Source organism: Rattus norvegicus, chromosome 9 (assembly GCF_036323735.1).
Source record: "Rattus norvegicus strain BN/NHsdMcwi chromosome 9, GRCr8, whole genome shotgun sequence".
In the NCBI taxonomy this organism is placed as follows: Eukaryota; Metazoa; Chordata; class Mammalia; order Rodentia; family Muridae; genus Rattus; species Rattus norvegicus.
Genome location: NC_086027.1, coordinates 109398344 through 109406340, shown reverse-complemented (window position 1 = coordinate 109406340; position 7997 = coordinate 109398344). Strand labels below are relative to the sequence as shown.

General features: G+C 38.2%; 1 long non-coding RNA gene across 1 annotated transcript; it reads right to left on the bottom strand.

Moving 5' to 3' along the window:
• Nucleotides 1-5582: 5582 nt before the first annotated feature.
• Nucleotides 5583-7409, bottom strand: LOC134480426 (uncharacterized). The gene is made up of 2 exons (XR_010054889.1): nt 6545-7409; nt 5583-5851 (listed from the first exon to the last, which is right to left on the bottom strand). It is a non-coding gene; the product is annotated as an uncharacterized LOC134480426 (long non-coding RNA).
• Between the last annotated feature and the right edge of the window lie 588 nt (nt 7410-7997).

Here is a 7997-nt window from a genome sequence, read left to right as displayed (position 1 = left end):
CCACCTTCATGTAATAAGCATCTATCCCAGACTAAAGAAAACAAACATCCTTTTCTCCTAGACTGTGTGTTGGTTTTTTTTTTTTTTCTTGTTAATCTTTTGATGCTATGAGGATCTTATGAACTTAGCAATGAATGACAGAAATATTTTTTTCCTTCTGTTAGGCTAGAACAAAAGCCATTCGATGCCTTGCTTGTAAGATGTTGAAATATATGTACCTAGAGTAATTTAACTTCTAGGCAACAAAAGTGGTTATTAATCAATTTATAAATATGAAAGAAAAAACCCACTCTTCTGCCAATTTTTCCTTCGAGTCCTAATTTTCATAGATAATCATTTGCTAATTGTCATTCCTTGACTTTCCCACATGTATGGGACCATTCGTATTTCCAATCAATATCTTTACTGAATTTTCATTTTAATATAAATTGTGCTACAGTAAAAAAAATTATGAACCAACATAGGTAAAAAAATATTCCAGGTGTATTATCTTCGAAGTTTTACTTTTTCTTTCAAATATTCTTTTAATAATTCTTTTCTGTTTTCTAGTGTATGTGACGTGAATGTTTTTTCCACCTTACTGTATAGTTTTCTCTTTCAATGGTTAATATTTGGTATGTATATATTCATTACTTCTCTGCAGCTCAGTATTTGTGGGGAGAGGATTTCAAGCAAGGGGTCCTGTGAGACTGGCTGCAAGAGTTGCCTCCTAGAAATGTTTCTGTTTTGGGGACTGACAGAAACTGATGGAATTGAAATCTACGGCTTTCCATGTATTTTCTCTAGTATTGAGATTTCCACACGATGCAGATAGTTTAAATGGTAACTCGCCACGGCTACTCTTGTGCTGAGGGACTAATTTCTCACTGATTTCGTGTGTGCGTGCGTGCGTGTGTGTATGCGTGTGTGCCATGACCTTCATAGGGAGGTTGGAAGACGACTTCAGGAGCTTGAGTTTTTTTCAGAGTTTCAATAAGCCTTGCTAACCAATATAAAAACAAAGGCTAAGACTCCGATAGCTCAGCTGGCAGAAGCGCTTGCCGGGCAAACCTGGTGTTCTGGAGGCAGGATCGAATGATGATTCAATACTCATGATCTGAAGAGAGTTCCAGAACCCATGTTGGAAAGAGAGTGTTCCGATCCCTCTTAGATCCAATATGCTGTACTCCAAGACTTTGCTCAATAACCTACTCGGGTATCCATGGACCTATAGGTCCGTAAGAAGATCCAGCTACAGTTAAGGGAGACATCTGCTCTCCCCCAAACAATTTCTCTATCTATTGTTTGCATGGTCAAAGTTACATTTAGCTTTATGTACATCCTATCTACAGCTTTTTCTTCTTCGTGCCAGTAACAAGCCCTACTGTGTGCCACTCCCTGGGGTAGGTCCAGTATTTTGAGTTCCTTCATCTGCATTTATTTTCCCTTACAAAGAAGGAAACAGTGACTATTTAATGTCAGCCATTAGGCTTTGTAAGGCATCCATGAAACTCAGGTCACAAAACTGGATGTTAGAGGAAGAAGGTTACCTGTTTTCTTTTTACCACAGTCTTTAATTTTGTCAATATGTTAGAGACAAGTTAAATTGACATTAAAGCATTAGTCTAAACTATAGTTTTATGGTGTCTATGACCTGTCTCATCCTGTTTATCATGACTTAATAAAAAGGATCTGCCTGGCTTATAAAACTGGAAGTACTAACAGAACATGAATAGGGGATTGACTATGCTAATCTCCAGGCTGCGACTTGGCATTCTCCTGAGTCAGTTCCCATGTGGGTATCCTTGATCTTTGACTTCTTAAGAAAGAGTTTAGACAGAACGAGGTTGTACTATTTTGGGTTTCTTTTTTTTTTTTTTTTTGTTTCTTTTTAACACTTATGTATTTTCCAACTTAAAATTAAATTTTCTTTCCTCTTTTCTGTCACCATTTTTTAGCCATATAAGAAGTCATTTCACTCAAGGAAATTAGCTTCATTCTCTGAGCATCTAAAAGAACATTTACATAAATCCACTGTTCGAGTTTTAACACCTTTATTTGACTATGGATGGGGAACTGCAGAGAAAGAAAGAATGGTGTCGCCTCTGTGGTTCACTTGATATTTTCATTAGTAAAATTTATTTTAAAAACTCTTATTGTTGCTGTAGGGTATAAAACACCCTATATTTGATCATAAAAAAGGAGAACGTTTGCTCATAAATCTCCAAACTTCTGATTATTTTACTTTAGAAAAAATTGTGTGTGTGTGTGTGTGTGTGTGTGTGTGTGTGTGTGTGTGTGTGTATCTTAGTATATATTTGAGCACCATGTGGGTGCGGGATCCTGTGGCCTTCAGAAGGGGGAATTGGGTCTCATGTAACTGGAGTCACACGTGGTTTATGTATCCTTGCTGACACACCCTAGGTGTTCTGAAGGAGCCTGACGTGCTATGACTTGCTGAGGCCTCTCTTCTGCCCCAGACTACGTTTATTCCTCACTTTATCTGCTTCCTATGAATAGATAGCCATTTGTACACACATCTGTGAAAGCTTAGAATTTCTAATAATATCTTCATGGAACTAGCCTCTTATTTTTCCTTGTGATTCTCGTTTCTAGCTACCCTCCTCTTTTGGACATCAGTTTTAAAGGAGGTATGCCATTTAACCACTTCCACATTGAGTGTATTTTAGATTCTTCCCATATTTTTCTTATTTTAAGCAAAACTTTCATGGGCATTGTTTTTAGACACAGCTGTAATTCTTTCCTTAGGCTAAGTTTCTTAAGACGGAGAGGCTGGATCAAAGAGACTAAGCTGTGTGTGACTTCTGCTACATTACTGCTCACATCCCTACTTCAAGGATGCAGCAGCCTTCTCCCTCACTCCCATCAATGGCTGCCCGCTGAGCTGGAGAGTACATTAGAAGGTTCCCAACGGCTCTGCTGAACTTGGAGCTGTTACTTTGTAAACTCCCAGGGACATCATGCCTAGTATCAAAGAAAGCTCTTTCCTAGTCCCCGGAAACGCAGGCTGACTCTTTCTCATTTCCTGTTTCCCACTATGGTCATCTCACAACACTTGTGTTTGAGAAGCACGCAGTGTTGACTAGTTCTATGTCAACTTGATATAAGCTATAGTCGTCGAGAGAAGAGATCCTCAGCTGAGAAAATGGCTCTCCATAAGACTGAGCTCTACCAAGCCCGTAGAACATTTGTCTTTGTACATGTTTGATGGCCCTGCCCACCATGGCTGCTTCTACCCTGGCATGATGGTCCTTGGGTCAATTAAAAAGCAGGCTGAACAAGCCATGAGGAGAGCCAGCCATTAAACACTACGCCTCGGTGGCCCTTGCATCCAGGTTGCTGGCCACCAGTTTGAGCTCCTGTCTTGGCTCTTCTCAATGGACTCTGATTTGGGATATGTAAGGCAAATGAATCACTCCTCCCCTAAATTGCTTTTGGTCATTGAGTTTCATCACTGTGCCATAACCCCTAACTAAATTACAGGTCAATTGTTCCTTGCTTTTTAAAGCATTCCGTAGAATAACATACAAGCCTTCGTTACGTTAGACCAAAATCCATTTACATCAGTAGTTGAATAGCATTTAGTTTGTTTTCTATCAATGCCATCATATGAGAGCAAGACTACAAAAGACTCTCTTGTAGCTCAGAGTGAATGGACACGGGCTGAGAAGGATGTTCTGGGGGCTTTAATTGGACTTCAAGGACTGAAGGGTCTGAACTGGCTTATTCAATCAGAGGGTGAGATTTGTAAAGCAAAACATCAAGATTTAAAAAACAAAAACAAAAACAAAAAATAAAAACAAACAGAAAAACCCAGACAAGGCCATATTCAATGCATGTCAAGGAGATTAAGCAATGGTGAAAAATAATATATTTCTAACTATGTGCTAATGTTCATTTTGGTATTTTTTGTAAAAAAAATGTGTATAGTAAAAATAATTTTTCTCCCCTACTTTGATCCAGTTAATTCATTTCTAAAGCACACGTGTTTATAATTCACAAGTATGAACTATGCAAGTCAATAGTTTGCTCTAACTCTTGTCCAATTGCTCTGTGATTAGTATCTGGAATTGTTTTAAACTTTATTTCCTGTATACAACTGTCTTACCTGCATGTATGTGCATACACCACATGTGAGACATTATTTGGGTGCTAGAATTGAGCCCAGGTCTCCTGGAATAGCAAAAAGTGTTCTCTATCTCTGTTCCCTTGCTCTGACCCCTATCCTCTGGATTTATTTGTACATATTTTCTTCAAAAGTATGAGATCTGTTCTTTTTGGTTTATGGCAAAGATGAGCAATTTTGTGACATTAAATAAAAGGGCCTACATCTTCAAAATATAATTGTTATCCAGGGACAAACACTCATGCCTTAAGGTGAGCATATATCGGTTGTAGCCTTGGGACATTAAGAATTCATGACGAAATGGCTAAATCTTGTATCACAATGGCACTGTATCTCTATCTTCTTGGCTATTGGAAGTGGTCACATATAGAAAGTCAGGAACTGGGTTAGCACTGCTGAGAGGAGATGCCTGTGAAATGAAAAGATAGCAGTGGGCCTTTTATTTACGTAACATTTATTGTTTCTACAAAATGAGGAACGTGTCACTTAACATGGCCACTGGCAAAATGGGCACTGAGCATCCTGAGCATGTGATGCGATTATGTCTTTCTATCCATCAAGAATACAGTGAGTCAGAGGGAGCATCTGCAGGTAGCTGCATTTTAGGTAGCAGCATAAGTCTAGACCAGTTATTTTCATTGCAATAAAAGCCAGCGTATTTTTTTCCGAAGCAGGACTGTTGAGTGAACATTGGATGACTTAGCTGCTCATGGCAGTTGACACCATGTGTAGAGAAACATTAGGTTACCAGAACCTCTACTAATGTAAGCTAGAACTCCAGCCCAGACATGCTAATGCAGTTCCACAGTTATCTGTTTTGTCATTCTTCTCTGTGAGTAGAGCAGTTCCACTGGCGCAAAAGGACAGTGTTTGAGAGTTAAGAAAGACAGCGCTGTAAAGTTAAACTAGGACTACGTTATGGAATCTTAAAAGTGCTAACCTGGAATTCTTTAGACCTGTCTTATCTTGTGGAGATAATTCTAAGAATAATATTACATCCTCTGTACCCTAGCTTGCTTGATAGTAAGAATTATATAGGTGCTTGTTAAATGGATCTTCCCTGAAATTTATGATTCATGGAGCAGGGCAGGAATCTTTAATCTTAAATTTTATTATCTTTGGTTTTTCAAGACAGGATTTCTCTGTGTGACCATGGCTGTCCTATGTCCTAGAACTTACTCTGTAGACCTTGGTGGCCTTGAACTCAGAGATCTACATGCTTCTGCTTCCCAAGTGCTAGGATTAATGGCATGGAACCACCATCCCTCAGTTTCCAATCTGAGTACTTATGATGAGTTTCAATCTGTTCTTCGGAGGGTATGTCTGAGAAATGTGTCAAATGGTTTTCTAGATATTGAATAGGAATTACAACATATTTGGGACAGTTTGGAACAATGCAATTCTAGTGAAGAAGATGTAGATTTCTCTGGTATAGAGGAATCAAGCCAGGCTTCTGTCTCTGAAAACCTTCCTTTAATATCTTAAGGATTCCTGAGTATCTCTGAACCAATCATAACTAGGCAGCCATCTTTGTTGAAGTGTTACTATTGCATGTATGACTGATGGATATGTGTGTATGTTGGGGGGGGGAGGACAAATGCTTTTAGTGCCTATGTGTAGAGGTCAGATGTAGACATCTTTTGGGAGTCATTTCTTTCTTGGCATCATGAGGTCTGAGTTGGGAAGATAGCACCACTTTTAGCTGTCTTGATGCCACTCTTCATCCTATTAGAACAAGAAATCATTATGACACAATTTTTTGTTTTAATAAAAAATAAATTTTAAAAAGTGTTGATAATTATCACATGGTCCCAAGGTGTCCTTTCTTGGCTTTCCACATTTAATATGCATTTCCATTCCTTTGGGAATATGAATTTCTTTATAAAATATAGTATTTATTATTCTCAATAGGTTTGCATTTTCTGAAATATCAATGACAGGTTTAGTTTCACTCAGAAATGAGGCTTTTCAATACTTATCTATTTAAACAAGATATATAAAGCTCAAAAATTTCAGTTTAAGTGGTATTTTGGAAATCAAGAAATTTGAGTTTAATTTAAAAATTTAGGCTGCATACTTTTTATCATTTTGTTATAGAGGAAAATATTTAGTATTTATGCTTCCAAATTGCATTGCTACCCCTGCTTCCTAAATAATTCATAACCTTGGGTTTCTACACTGAGTATTTGTGTGGTATTTCCAACAAATGAAAAGCGTTCTCAAACACAGTAAGTTTTCATTAAGTCCTGTCCACATAAGCAAAGGTTGATTAAAAAGTGTGTACGGACATCCACGTACCAAACAACTTTCTTGAATTATTTAGTTTTGGGGGGCAATAAACGTATATCCATTAATCAGAGGGAAGCCACAAATGCGCTGGTTTCAACTTTCCTTTTAAATCATAAGCTCCAAACATACCTTTCACCTGAACATGAAGACACATAAGACTACGGCGAATCTGTTGTTAAAACTTGAATTATCCACACAGTATATTTAGTTTTTCACTCTAGTCTTCTTAAGATCCTGGCCCCATTTTAACTTCGACAGCAGCAGCAGTTCTCTAGGACGTCTGCAGCCTGAATTGGGAATGCTGTTTTTCTATCTTGAGAAACTGTGAAGCTCAGATTGGGCCTTCTGAATATAGTGTGTCACGTGACTCGGAGCCCTGGGTGTTAAGCATCCTACCTCTGAAACTTGTTATGTTCCCGGCGTTCACCTTCTCGCTCCTGATTTCAGCACCTTCCACTTTATTCCGCACTATTGGCTTTTCTGTTCGGTTTAGCTCAGCTTAAGGTTCTGATTTCTTTTCTTCTACAGGACAAGAACTAATGCTCTAATTTCGAGGACTCAAGGACCATTTTTTGCCCATTCTTCATCAGAGATTGCGCTATTCAAGTACCGTGCCCCTTTTAGATGAATGCCCTAATTTGTTACTGTTATAGAGAGAAATCTGAGGTCTATATTAAAAAGGTCTCATCACCTGCCTCAGACACCTTGAAATATAGAACACAAAGAAAGTAGCACTGAGTGAAAGAGCCTTTGACTTTACGATGAAAGCCCCTAAGATAGGACATCAGGATGAGCTGTTTTTGAATAGACAATCACAGAGGACTTCCAGAGGTAAGCTAAGTCACACCTTCGTATCCAGGATGAGCTAAAATTGAAGTTTCAGTGGACTAAACTGCAACGAATGAATATGAAGAACTATTTGGAAAACCAAAGATGCTAATAGGCAGATAGAGTCAATGGCCTAGGTAGTCTTTGTTACCAAACGGGTTTAGATAGTGAAAAGGCATATTGTAACTAGGGAAACCACTCACTAAGTACTAGCATTGTGATGAAATTTCTAGCTCTCTAATGTCGGAACTTAAAGTGGAAATTGAGACCACAACTGACTAAAAATAGTGCCAAATACATTATATCTGATAGCCCGGGATAGGGTTGCTTCATTCAGTATGCATAGGAACGCTTAAAGTTTCCTCAGTAGTGATCACTTTCTGAGGACGATCACTGAAGGAAAGAACAACCAAGTAAATAACATACAAGATAGTATTTTGTTTGTTTGCTTAGTATATGCTTAGAAAATGGGAGTTATATTTCTAATATTAACAATGATTTATTTGGATTTTTTTAAACGAATGGCAAAATTATTAAATGTATACTGTGGTGTTTTGGTAAATGCTGACATCTATGCTAACCACACCATATCCAACTATGGGATACCTTATCATATAGGAACATTTCATGTCCCCTTCTCAGTCCCATGCCCCAGCTCACAGGTTCAACCCCTGTTTGGTTGATGTGTTGTCTTTCTTGTTCTTGTTCTGTTACAAAAGGCCTGAGAGATGCTACTTAAGCAAGCAAGGCTTTA